This window comes from Mytilus galloprovincialis, chromosome 5 (assembly GCF_965363235.1).
Source record: "Mytilus galloprovincialis chromosome 5, xbMytGall1.hap1.1, whole genome shotgun sequence".
NCBI classification, from domain to species: Eukaryota; Metazoa; Mollusca; class Bivalvia; order Mytilida; family Mytilidae; genus Mytilus; species Mytilus galloprovincialis.
The window spans coordinates 89,456,726-89,471,454 of NC_134842.1; the positions used below are offsets into that span (position 1 = coordinate 89,456,726).

At 32.0% G+C, this 14,729-nt stretch overlaps 1 long non-coding RNA gene across 2 annotated transcripts; it reads left to right on the plus strand.

The window, feature by feature from the left end:
* The first annotated feature begins 211 nt into the window (after positions 1–211).
* LOC143076676 (uncharacterized) lies at positions 212–13,152 on the plus strand. 2 transcript variants are annotated; one of them, XR_012978746.1, is made up of 7 exons: positions 212–303; positions 1,325–1,422; positions 5,832–5,883; positions 8,066–8,533; positions 9,009–9,063; positions 9,867–9,915; positions 11,400–13,152. It is a non-coding gene; the product is annotated as an uncharacterized LOC143076676 (long non-coding RNA). The 2 variants fall into 2 exon arrangements; XR_012978745.1 differs by lacking the exons at positions 212–303; positions 1,325–1,422 and having other exon boundaries at positions 5,635–5,883.
* The last annotated feature ends 1,577 nt before the right edge of the window (positions 13,153–14,729 follow it).

Below are 14,729 nucleotides of genomic sequence, written 5' to 3' on the forward strand. Positions count from 1 at the left end.
AAATTTAAAGAGTTCTTCATATTGTATTGTATCCATGAATGAACATCAAACGACAACGCATGTGATATATATGTCAAGGAATACAAGACTTTGTCATATTACAGAAGAGAGTAAAGAACTAGCTGATTATATTCATCAGATTTCTGAACGTTATTGCTTTTCCAGACTCAGTCTGGATTAATTCACAGATCTGACATGTCTGAGTAGTATTTTTATTGCCTGGATTATTTCACAGAACAAGTGACTTTACTTTACTTCTTATTATTGTTTGGTTTTGTCTAAGTTCAACGACAAACGTTCAAGGTTAGTACTCAATTTCAATATCACGAGGAGAAGAATAATGAAAGGTAAACAAATGATATATATATTTCATTATTTGTTTTTTCTAAGTTCATAATATTTTAGGTTTAAACATTAACTATATATATATATATATAAAGTGACTATTAATTACATGAATAATAATATAGTTATATCCATAGGCAGATTCAGGGAGACTGGGGTCGAAATGTGGGACAAATTTGGTTGATTATAAAGGGAATCACTAAAGCATGAGTGTCCCTTTTTAAGTCAGTCAGCGCCCCCTCTAATATTATCTTAAAGTTTGTATTTATGGACAACTTATATCTGCCATGCAATCGGATCATTTAACCTATTTAATGTTGGTCTGTTGGTGCTCTCCCACTTAAATATTTAATACCACCTTGAATTTCTAGCACTGCTCTTAATTTCCTCAGTGCTAAACATACAATTATATTTATGGATCATTACATGAGATATTACACAGATGAATAATTAAATTTATGGATTACATACATCGGATATTACACAGATAATTTTTATTGCCAAATAAACATAAAGATGTATACATACACTTATGTGCTGTTTAGAGAATAATGATATCATAATAATATAATATACAGTCATTCATAAAGACTCATGCAATATAAGTTCACAATTTTATCAGATCGGATCTTAAATCTTTTTTTAAATTTTATAAAGTTCAAAAACTAGAACTAACCAACACGCAAAGGATTTAAATATTAAAGATTTATTACACTTAAACAACCTTTCAGGTAGCTTGAGCACTATATATTGTGTAAATCAATCACTTGTAAAATGTATACAACAGAAAGAATAAAATAACCTATAAATCATTTAAACCATTTGTAAAGTGTTCATCGATTTAAAGAAAGATTTATGAGAGACTTTTAAGATATCATATATATCTACATTTCTAATAAAGTTACTTTAACACACTACTGAGTGTAATAAAGACTACCTGATAATTTAATTTACTGATCTAAAATAGTATTTATTTCAGAATGAGTCTTATGGTACTAGCTTATAAACGATGGTTGATTGTCCCTTACTTATTCATTGTATTCTGTGTTTGGATAATGTACATGAAGTTTGGAAAAGGTTAGTATAAAAAGATCTGTTTTAACACTATCGGATGCAAAACACTTGCAACTGTTATACGAGTACATTTGGATTAATCATGGTTTATTGTTAAGTGGCATGCATGAAATAGATTTAAATAGCAGGGGCTGCTCTGGCTCCCAATAAGTTCGAGCCAGAAAATCACCAGCTTCTATATTTTGTCACCAGTTTTGAAAACTTGTAGCAAACTTTAGAACCAGCTAGAGTCTTTATTTCTTCTTCTACAAAAATTTAAACTATGTTTAATTTAAAAAAAATTATGCACTCAGACTGCACATTTAACATGTAATACTGAGTAAGTTGTTACATAGGGTTTATAACTGACATACAACAAAACAACATGTGTATTTTATTTTCTTTTGTCAGTATTTCATATGTAGAAGAATACAAATTAGCTTCTGGTCTGTATATATATGCTACAGAATAGAGAAAATGTCTTTGAATTAAAATATAAAAAATAGAAAAAATAAAGAAAACAAAACAAGAGGCCAGCTTATATCAGGCCAGCCTATATCCCTATAATATAGGTATTAAATGACGAGATTAGATGCAATATGCAACTGTTATGAGTCCGTTTGGGATAATTATACTTAAGTTACACACAGGAAGAATAATTGAATAAGTATCAGATGATCGAGTGTTTAACACTGTTGAAAGCAATGTATAGGCAACTGTTATTACACTGTAAAAATGGTGTTTAGATCAAATACACATTTCTAAGCACATCTTTTGTGCACCTTTTTATACCCCCGCTTTAAAAAAGGGGGGGTATACTGTTTTACCTCTGTCTGTCCGTCCGTCCGTCCATCAGTCCGTCAGTCCGTCAGTCCGTCCATCAGTCCGTCAGTCAGTCCGTCCCATGAAACTTTCGTCACATTTTTCTCAGGAACTACACATCCACCCTTTCTGTAATTTGGTATCAACATTTATATATGTCAGCCATACCGTGTGATGCGTTTTCAGATTCATCACTTGACAACTTCCTGTTTACCGAACACTTGTCTGATTTTACACATGATAGCCAAGTTGAAAATTTTCGTCACATTTTTCTCAGGAACTACAATACAAGGATTTCTGAAATTTGGTTTCAGGATTTATATAAGTCAGCTATACCGTGTGATGCGTTTTCAGATTCATCACTCGACAACTTCCTGTTTACCGAACACTTGTATGATTTTACACATGATAGCCAAGTTGAAAATTTTCGTCACATTTTTCTCAGGAACTACAATACAAGGATTTCTGAAATTTGGTTTCAGGATTTTTATAAGTCAGCTATACCGTGTGATGTGTTTTCAGATTCATCACTCGACAACTTCCTGTTTACCGAACACTTGCATATTTTTACACTATTAATATTATCCACTTGCGGCGGGGGTATCATCAGTGAGCAGTAGCTCGCAGTTTCACTTGTTTTTTAAATGTTTAAGTCTAAACGTGTCTCATTACAATGTGTTTATGATTGTGTTTAGCTTTAAAAGTGTTTAAATTCAAGTCATGTTTAGATATTATGTGTTTACTTAGAAATGTGTCTAGAAATTAAACACAATCCTAAACACTTTTAGATCTAAACATGTAATACAAGTGTTTGATTTCTAAGCCCGACTTTAATAGTTTATATCATATAAAATGAAGATTTGGTATGATTGACAATGAGACAACTCTCCACAAGAGACCAATTGACATAGTAATAAAACAAATATAGGTCACCGTACTGCTGCCGTACTGCCTTCAACAATTGAGCTAAGCCCACACTGCATAGTCTTTTGGTAAATAATTGAGTAGCATACAAGAACATGAGACGCACAAGTATTAAATTAATTGATTCACGCCACTGTCAATACTTTTGTGCTTTTTGTTGCAGTCAGGTTTTATTGCTGGAGGAAGCCGTAGTGCCCCGACAGAACCACTGACCTTTCGGGAGGAAAACTTACAATCCTAATCAATTAAGATTTGAGTCGAGTGCTTCGCAAAATTCGAGCATCGAACTCACAACCTCATGTCAAACCTGTGTTGACAGGCTAGTAATACAGTTGTTCGGCTCGACCCTCCCCCCCCCCCCCCCCCCCACACACACACAAGTATTAGATTTTAAATGGTGGAGAGGGAAAGTGATAGATTAGGTGAAACGGTATATTCTGTAATTCACAATGATGGTATTGATATTGACATGACCATCGAATTATTTTTTTATAAAAGAGATTTAATAGATAGGTTATAATGCTTTCGATGTTTTTTTACCTCGTTGAGTTTATTTCATAAATCTTTATTTTTTGTATTGCTGGCTATACCTTTTTTCTTTTTTTGGCGGGGGTATTTCATTTCTATTCAAATGAATTCTTATCAGATATTGACTATCACAATTATTTAGAATAGAAACTTATGTATAAAAAAAAAATCCAAAATCAAATCCGTCCTTTTGTTCATTCGATACATATATATGAAGATGTGGTATGATTGACCAGGAGACAACATTTCATCCAAGTCATAGTACGTAAAAAAATAACCATTTTAGGTCAAAGTACGGTCCTTACACCGAACAGCAAGCTATAAAGGACATCAAAATGTAAAACCACTCAAACGGGAAAACCAATGGGATCTAATCTATATTATAAACGAGAACGATATATTTAAACACTTATGAATCACATTATAACAAACGTACAACATGTATATTGTTGCTACATTTAATAAACAATTTCCCCTTTAAATCCCTTATGATGTTTATACCTTTAAGCGTCTGATTCATTGAACCATATTGATGGATGACTGTATTGTTGCCGCTTGCTAAAACCTTAACGTCCAGTGCCGGGCAAATATTTCATACTCAGGAGAATCTTAACAAAGAAAGTCGTGACAAAAATGTTGAAGAAGAATGAATGCATGTCCTGATACTTATTTTATTTTAAATATATTTCAAGGACACTTAAGAAGAATATATTCTGGCCCACGTGATTGTATAACCATTCTGCCTTATATCTAACAAAGAAAGTGTTGTAAAATTAATATTTTATAGATTTTAATTCAAAACCAATTGCATGTCATTTATACGTGTATTACGCTCTAATCAAATATTTGGTATGATCAAACAAACTCACGTCAGTGTATTTATTCAAACTAGTTTTCGACTTTCATTTTTTAAATGTTTCAGACAATTTTTAGATTTATAGTTTTACCATAACTTAAATATTAAATGCCGTCAATTGCCAGAAAAATAAATTTATCATAGCATTTATTAGTTTACCAAAATATTTGAAAGCCTCTGAAAACTAAGCATTTTATAACAACTCCGTTCAATTTTACATGATACATACTTTTAACGCTGTAAAACAAACTCAAGTCTGACAAAACTTTTATTTACTTTCAATAAAGATGTTAGTACGAAGAACTTGTAAACTTACAATAAATATACTAACATCAATCAATTTTAAATACACCTGCAAGCCATGGTACTTTAGACTTAACGTGTTAGACTTAAACGCAAATTTTTCGAATTAAAACCCTTCTTCTTCAAACATCTTATCTAGCATTATAGGAATTAGTATCTTGAGGTTGTTTTTTTTCATTTAAAAGTAAATTATGACATACATTGTAGTTGAAATGTATTTTAAAAGAAGGTTCATAATTCTTGATTTTCATAAGATTTTTTTTTTAATTTTGTGTTTAATTTCAGATTATCCAAACCCTGCCTAATTTAAATCTGATGCAAAAGAAAGGGAAAAACATACATGAAATATTAATATATATAATAAATCTTAATCGACTTGGACTAGAGCAAGAATTATCCACGTGCAATTAAACGATAAGATTCGGAAGAAAAAAACGTTTATTCGTTATCTTAAGGGTTGATTTTATTGTGCAGGAGGATAGAGAAAAATGGTTTTAAAGGGTACATATATCAGAAATGTATGACCTCCCTCATGCAGACACTTAATTAAACTATCTATGCCATGTATCACTTCTGACACTTAATTAAACCATAGATGTGATACCCATGATTAAACTTATCCATGATGGCTCAGTATGGCCGTGTGTATCGTATCGTCAGAGAATATAATTTTTCGTTTGACGGTTTCGTGTCTCTAGTATCATTTGAAAAAAACTTTTTGGTCTTTGTTCTTTTACAATAGCTTGATCGGTCATTGATACGTGTACTTTACATTCATGATATTTAAAATACACAGTTTTTCTATTAATAATTAAGCTGTTTACATTGACATCCACCCGCCTGCCGTATAACTAAATTATAGGACATTTAAATTTTACATTATTTAACGTCCTAGTATTTGACCGGAATTAATACACAAAGTTATATTTATATTTCTGTGTTTGAAAGTCTGAACAATAATTAGTATAATTGTAAAATGCCGTACAATTTATCATTCTAGATTCGGATGTCGGTATACCTGGAAATAATACTACAGGACCACATTGAAAAGGGTAAGTGACATAATTATTTTAAATCATATTTAATCATCAAAAGTTAGATTGAAATAAGATCAATTTCAAAACATTTTATAAGGTTACATATAGAATCATACTACAATACAATATTTTATCAACGTCTCACCTTTTACAAAGCAATACATAACACATTGATTATAACAAATTACACATGTGTAAAAGCCATACGATAATAATATAATGAAACATAAAGAAGAAACAACATGCACTCATATCTATTATAATATATGATAGCTAAAGCAGCTGTATCATGCTCCCTGAGTGTGTAGCTATTAAAGAGTAATATCTTTGGTTAGCTTGCTTGCTAGCTGAACCGTGAAGTCATTGTTAGGTAAGGTATACTACCTTTCTTTCAAAGTAGCCTAGTCCGACAGACAGATATATCGGTTATCTGTCGGACCATTCTACTCTTAGTGGAGGGTAAGTTACCTAACCTAACAATGACTTCACGGTTCAGCTAACAAGCAGGCTAACCAAAAATATTACATCTGCCTACACACTCAATGAAATTGGCTGTAACTAGTCTATAGTTTTCTTCGTAGTCGAATCGTGGTTGTGTCTTTGCTCTCACTCCTTGAAACACAGCATTTGTGTTTAGTTTGTTAAATGTTATTATATTACTTCCCCATCTGACGAGTTTAATCTGATCTAACCCTAATATTAAAACAAAACGACAATAATGATCAGAATTTTACAATTTGCTACTTTTCGATTTTTAAAAGAAACCATTCCTTAGTCTTGTATAAATTAAGTAAACTAACACATGCACTGAGTTTATTTACAATACAATCTTTGGACATTCAATATTTATGATAAAGCTGTTAAAAAAAGTCTACAGCATTAACCACAGCATTTGCGTGCAGTTTGTCTAATGTTCTTATAATTATTACTTCAAGTTGAATCTGATCTTACTATAATATTTAAACCAAATGACATTTCAATATTTATACAAATATGTTTAAATAGTCTACAGCATTACCCAAACATGGTTTTGTTGATATAGTTTTTAAGTATTACCTTGGTTGCCTATATATATATTAAAACAATGTTATTACTTTTTTTACAAAGTCTAGACTAGGTTAAAATGTGGAATGACAATTTACAGAAATGTGTATTTCCAATACGTGTAAAAGAACGGCGTATATTTTTAAAACAATGTACGCAAAAAGAAAGACAGGATGACATGTTTTGTAAAAAAAAGTCAGGATTAACTAATAAAAAAAAAGGCCGGACTGAATAGATTGAAAAATAAAAAGGCAGGACAGAGATTACAACTCCATCCGCCTATAAATGAAATGACCGTATAGCCCCTTAGAGCAGATGACGACGTCAATAAATCAATTATAAACGAATATCTAGTTTTGGTTTCCTTTTTTATCCTAAATTTCAATATGAGAGCTTTACTTGGGGTATGATATGCATCAAAAGATAATACCAATAGCGAAGATATGGAAACTGATGTATTCTAATATATTTGTTAAAATCTTTCAATTTAAAAAAGAATGTGATATGATTGCAAATGAGACAACTGACCACAAGATACCAAAATGATACAGAAATTAACAACTATAGGTCACCGTACGGCCTTAAACAATGAGCAAAGCCCATGTTTTTTTTTCCAATATTGAAATGGCTAACTGCTATTACGGGAATGTTACACAATCTTGTTAAGCAAAAAGTTGTTTTCGCATGGTCGGTCATGTATTTAGGCCATTATTCTGCTTAAAGAAAGGATCTGGTCTTGTCTTTGTTTGCTTGTACTTTAATACATACGATTCACAGTGTTAGTCCTTTCAAAATGTATCACATAACCGGTTTGCAATTAGATGAAATACGATATCTTTTTCAAGAATTAGTGATGATGGTTTGATTTGAAAGTGTCCATAAGCATTATCCACATTATTTTCTGTTTCTTTGAACATATTATACAATATTTTGCAATTTGCCGTTTCATAATCTAATGCATCCTGGGTAATATTTTTAAAAGTGTACACCAAAACGTCCTGATTGGTTAAAAATATCATAAACAATGGAAATTTAACCAATGACGTAACGTTACTTTCATTTTGGGGTACGAACAATGAAATTACCCATGATGATTGAGATTCTGAAACGGCCAATTAACGACATGTGTCAATAACGGTAATTATACTTTCAGACAATTGGTAGGAGAAGATTCAATGAACGCAAAACAGCCGAGTTCTCGCTGTGGATACCAAGAAAGGGAACGAAAGGATCATAGAGAGAGATCTTTTCTAGGATGAAGTGATTGGTTTGCCAAAATAAGAACTTGCTATAATAATTAACTAAATGCATGGTTAACTAATTCTGTATACAAGAAACACAAAAATTAACAAACGAAAGATTTACGTTTGCACATATTAGCTGCATGAAACCCTGCCACAGTCTTCAAATGCGTACATATGATTGAGAGCGAGAGAATAAAATCGAACTAAAAGAATTTATCCTGTATGTACGACAGTGAGAGTAAATGTTAACTTTATTTACTGGTCGAAAATCCTCTTTGTACATGAGTAAGATTTTAAACCGACGTTGGATGATATTGCCGTTTCTGTTCCTGACATTGTTTGTGTGGCTGGCATACATGTATTTCGGACAGGAAAGGGTAAGTGGTTATGTCTATCACTGTAACCGGAAGTCCTTGGGTTTTTTGAGAATATGGTTGTAACTTCTTCCTAACCATCAGTCACACTTTTATATTAGTCCGACGTCAATTATTTTTAATTCCGGGGGGGGGGGGCATGGGGGGGGGGGAGGAAGTTTATGTGTATAACATGAACAGTTATATAATAGTTTATTTCAATGACAGATCATGCGTATTGCGATCACTGGAATTTTTATGAGAAGGGCCACGCTTAGATCACTTGTAAACGGAAAATATTTCGGCGAATTGCATCCTGGAAGCAAGCAATTAAAAAATAATATATGTACATAAGTCTTATAATGAAAACTATTCATTTAGTTATAAAAAAACATATGCATCATTTTTTTTTAGTTTGCGGTTTCATGAATTTTGGAATTCAAATAATGACATATTTGAAGTGGACCTAATGTAAACATGAGTTATTCTCTTTTTTCAGATGCAAAATAAATTGTCTGCTTCCGAGAATCCTTTGGCTTTCAAGCCTTTAATTGGTAAGATATAAATAACAATGTGTATCTGTGACCAGCTGAGCAGCCGTCTTTACCATACGGATTACTATCACGTGGTAGTATTTGGCCTCGTTATCATAATTCTTCCACAATGAAGTACACAGCAGGACCAATCGTATTCGGATCGACCGTGCAAGGGCTGTATAGCCAGTCAAGGTCGTTAAAAACTTCCATTTGTAGTCGTATTCAGATCACCGACCATGCAAGGGCTGTATAGCCGGTCAAGGTCGTTGTTATCATTGATTACTCAATCAACATATTGTTGAAATTTAGGGGGATTTTCAAAACTGCTAGATAAGAGGTTTTTTTGTGATTTAAAATTAAGGGTGATATACAAAAGCTTAATGTATACCCATTAAAATTTGCTCTACGATCACTCGTCAGATAACTAATTAACCAAAACAGAATCTTTACAGTTTATGTAAAATCTGTTAATTTATTTCAGTTTCTGGTTGTATTTTCATGTATTTAGCGAGAAATGAAAGCGATTTATATGAGGTTTAAGGATGCACATATTAAATGTTGATTCCATAGTATAGTTGTGTTTTAAAGCAACAAATATCTTTAAACATGATGGAAGATACTTTAAGAATGTACTCAAAATAACCAAAAAAAGTCAACTTTAGCAGCAATACCAAGACAACCATATCTTAATTGGCTTATAGAATAATTCCACTATATATACATGTATGTTATTGTAGATTTAAGCATTAATATGTGGGAAATTATAGACATACTATGGAAAACTGTCTTTTTTTATACTAACTAGTAGATTTTTCTTGTAGATTTTTTGAAGAAGCTCTATAAAGGTTTAGCATAATGGCATTTCAAAATGTAAGTAGATCTTACCATTATATCAATGTAAGTAGATCTTACCATCATATCAATGTAAGTAGATCTTACCATCATATCAATGTAAGTAGATCTTACCATTATATCAATGTAAGTAGATCTTACCATTATATCAATGTAAGTAGATCTTACCATTATATCAATGTAAGTAGATCTTACCATTATATCAATGTAAGTAGATCTTACCATTATATCAATGTAAGTAGATCTTACCATTATATAAATTCATTGATTAAGTAGATCTTACCATTATATAAATGTAAGTAGATCTTACCATCATATAAACTTATCAATGAAACAACACTTTATAAATGTGTTAAGTCCAACTCTTATATGAAGTTATCGTAATCACGACCACTGACCCCCAAATATTTAAATGCTATAGATTAATAAATATCTTTTAAAAATACTTCAATAGCTTTATGAAAAAAAGTCAAAAATGTAAAAGATAGCCACTAGAATTCCCATTGGCATTGCAAGCAATAATGGATGCTGACCTTGTCCGTGAAATTGCCATAAAAAAGCATTTGAAGCGTTCTTCAATTTTCAACATGTGTGCTGGAATTGTTTTTATGGAAACGGCAGCTATTTTGAAAATTCCAAAGTCAAATGTCAAATCTATGGCAGTCATTATTTCTTTAAAATTTCAACAAATATTTTAGAGAATTTTTTATTTTTATCAGTTTTAAAGTCTTTAAATTAACATCTACAGGTCACCGTGCGACAATGAGAAAAGCCACCGTAAAACAATTCAAACGAGAAAACTAACAGCCTAATTTATGTACAAAAAATAAACGAAAAAAACAACCACTAAAATTACAGGCTCATTCATACAGAATGTGGCGGGGTTAAACATGCGAGCGGGATCCTAACCCTCCCCTTACCTAAGACAGTGGTGTAACAGTACAACAAAATAAAAGAACTATAAAAATCAGTTGAAAAATGCTTAACTCATCTGATGAATACAAATATAAATACTAGAGTGGACGTGGCCGGGTATACTTGTATCTCCCAACAAGTTGAGTCAACGAAAATACACTAGAAGTAGAGACCTGAGATTGCTGGCAGTTACTGACAGCTAGTTCAAAGTTACAACCAATAAAACAATTCTTGCATCTCAGACTAAATTATCAATCAGTACACATTCAACATCCAATGGATTTAGTTTAAAGACGTCATAAACAGAGAAAAAACCAGATACCTTGTGCAATGCAAATATACAGGTATCGACAGATTGTAGATCCTTGAATATGTATATGTATTATATAACAATAATATTTAGTTTGCTTTTAATTTACTGATAACAAAATCAATATTAATACCAATAAAAACTATATTCAATGACCTAGTTACAGTGTTGAGTTGGTAACCTTTTAAGAATAAGTTTGTTAAAGCATATTATAGAATAAATATAATTCAGGCTAATATATGACATCACTCCTTACAATTGTTATTATTGATTTCAGGATCATCGCCTTCACAATTTTAAAATTGAAGCAAAAACTCGGACAACCTAGCTTACATATGAGGTTCTCATGACATTGAAACAAGCTATACAGGAACTTAGAAGGGATTTGCATTTGGCAATTCAGTGGACTTATGTTTACCAACAGCGAAAGTCGTCGCTTTCACTGCGAAGAAGATGGAAACAATTATTTATATACTGTGATATTTATTTTTATACAACGTTTTATACAATCGTGCATCTTCTCGAGACAAGTGTTATATGATCCAATACCCTCCTCTCCACCTTGGGCGGATTGAGAGAGAATTTCGGATCCACAAAGTTATGATTTTCATTGGTTGCAGTCGTTACATGCTGCATCCAATCAAAAAGTGCCTTTAACATGATCACGTATAAATGTAGAAAATGTAGAAAAACAATAACCACGTGCTGAGGGTGCAAAAACTCTTTACCCCAAAAACATTCGACGATATTAAATGACACACACACACACACTTCTTTTTTTAATTCGACTTAAAATCTAACTAATAGAAGTTCATTCATATCATAGCCAGAAATTAGTAGTGGTTTTGCTAATTAATATTCATAATATGTAAATGAGAATTGTACCACGTGATAGTAGTTTGAACTAGACTGGCTTGATAGGCTTGATATCATTAAAATCTTTAAAACACGGATATTATAAGTTGCCCGTCACAGAGTCCTTGTTTACAATCACTTTGATATTTCCGTAAAGTTGTCAGGCGGTCAAAATCAAAACATTGAACGCGAATTTAGTGAATTTTTCGTGCTTTTGTGAGTTTATTCTTCTTGAAATAGTGACATTTTAATTTTACGTGGGAACCTAGAGTTCAACGACTACATATACAAGGTTTGGACTTGCTTATTCTTTGGAAATTCAAGTTTCAAATTTCACCCCGGCAACCTGTTTTTGTAATGGCCTTGTAAGCCAATTTTCAACACGAAGTTTGCAAATTTGACGTTTCAGCCATTTTAGCCTGTATTTTACACTGCAATGTTAAAGCCTCTCGCTTCGATTTTTAAAATAGCTCAGGAACCTGTATTTTTGCAACAACAGTCATTATGTTTCGTTTAAATGGTGTATATTGTTGTGTATATTCATTTTCTGCCCCGGCAACCTGTTTATCACTTAAATTAAAATTAAAAGAGACAATTTTTCAAAATTCCCTATCATTTTAATGTAATTTCCGTGACCCGTATCCGATTTCTTTAGTATAATATTCAAATAAGCAAAGTGGCGTTGATTTCTGGATATGTGTTTCTTGCACTAACGTTGGAACGTCAAATTACTAATTTTCGTTGTAAACGTTAGAGTACCTGCTTCGCCAAGTTTGTAAACTGTAGACGCTACTATACGGTGTTTGCCCCTCCACACTGAAGAGAGTTCAAGTGCTACCATTGGTCAAGAATAATGTCTGACTTTTATCAATCAAGGTGGAGTTGAGGCTAGCGGAGATGACAATCGTGCTAATTGCAATTATTGATAATAACTTAATGCATTTTTTCTGTATATTTTGATACTAATGAAATTAAGTATTTATATACATTGAAAATTAACATTGTAATGTTATAAATAAATTTGGTGTATTTACTGTCTTCTGATTGGTTAAAATTATTAGTTTTATTTTCAATATTATCAATTTTTATGACGACACGCCCACTCTGACGGTGTGTATTCATACGCCAACATGTATGTACGTTGTTATTGGTAATATAAATGATATAAAAAGTTCTTTGAGCTTTATTTTTGATAGATATTTATTTATAATGAATGGCAATAATTTATTTTCAATTTATAGAACCATAAAATGAATTTTTGACTCTTCACATTTTACATAATCCGCCTCGCGGATTATTCAATGTGAAGAGTCAAAAATTAATTTTATGGTTCAATAAATTCAAAATAAATAATAGCCATTCATTAAATCTTGTCTTACAAATAAAACAATTATACCTTTTTAAAATAAAAGAGTCAGTGACGTCAAATAATGTACCTCTTGTGTTGTATTTTTAAAGAAGTGAGCAGATTTGTAAAAAAACCAAAGCATAATTATTAGTACAAATAGTTTGCTCAATGATGAATATAGAAAAATATTGTCTGTAGTAACCATGCAAATGGAACAGTTCCAGAACACTTATACATATATACAAAACTTGGCCTACCTGTAGAATTTATCTCTTTATATTTCAGATAATGAGAATTATAAATTTAACAATTAAAAGTTCAATTTGTATCAAAAATAATGGTTGAAGTTTTCTCCAATTAACTTTGTCGCTTTCTAAAAGTATGATACGAAAATTTAATTTTTCTTTCCGAATCTAAAGTGTTAATATTAAGATCTTAAAGCAATTGAAAACGAAAGTTCTGTCCCGAATAATAAGGGTATCCCTTTGTGCTTTATGATTTTTAGTATGAACATCCAGTGTCACGTCATCTCAAAAGGTTTTTACTTGTTTGTTTTTTTTTATTGATAGCACCTAACCTATGACCTTACTTCAATATTTAGACCACTGTTGTTATAAACACGCCATTCTGTGGTTTCATTGTTCCTAAAATAGAGGTTTGTGTGGACGAAACTTTAATGGCAAACAAATTTAATAACGTAATGAGGCAATGTATCCCATCTTAGGCTGCAAAGTTTTGAATTAAATTTTGGATGCTTTGTGAATCAGCGACTGGTTACATTTTACAAATGTCTGTGGTCAGAAGGCGACAATTTGATCCGGTACTAACAGGACAACTGCAAGGTGCAACATTGTCATGATGGACCTTATGAGTGCGTCTAATCTTCTTTGAATATTGTTTTTTTTTTTGTTTTTTTTTTTTTTTTTTGTACAAATATTGATTTCTTGACAAATCAGTCTTTAATACAGCGAGAAAATCCCGCACCCACGTGCAAACGGAGTATATATCTCCCAACTCCCAACTGATACGATATTCCCGGGCTTGTGTTTTCTATCATGATTTCCTTGATTGAGGGTTGCTGCACGCAATGAAGGTATTAAATTAAGAGTTACAAATGGTGAAGTTGAAATCAACTCTTTGATAATTTTACGAACGTCATCACGAGTTGATTGACTGTTATGAAATAACCGTTTCACAGATGATAGCGGATATCTCCCTCATGTCGTTACTAAAATACCGTTCCCTTTTCACGAATGTGACATACTGCATTATACTTATTAACGGGTGTGAACTAACATGAGCAACACGACGTGTGTTATATGTGGAGCAGGATCTGCTGACCCTTCCGGAGCACCTGAGATTAGTATACCCTCAGTTTTTGGTGGGCTTTGTGTTGCCTATTCT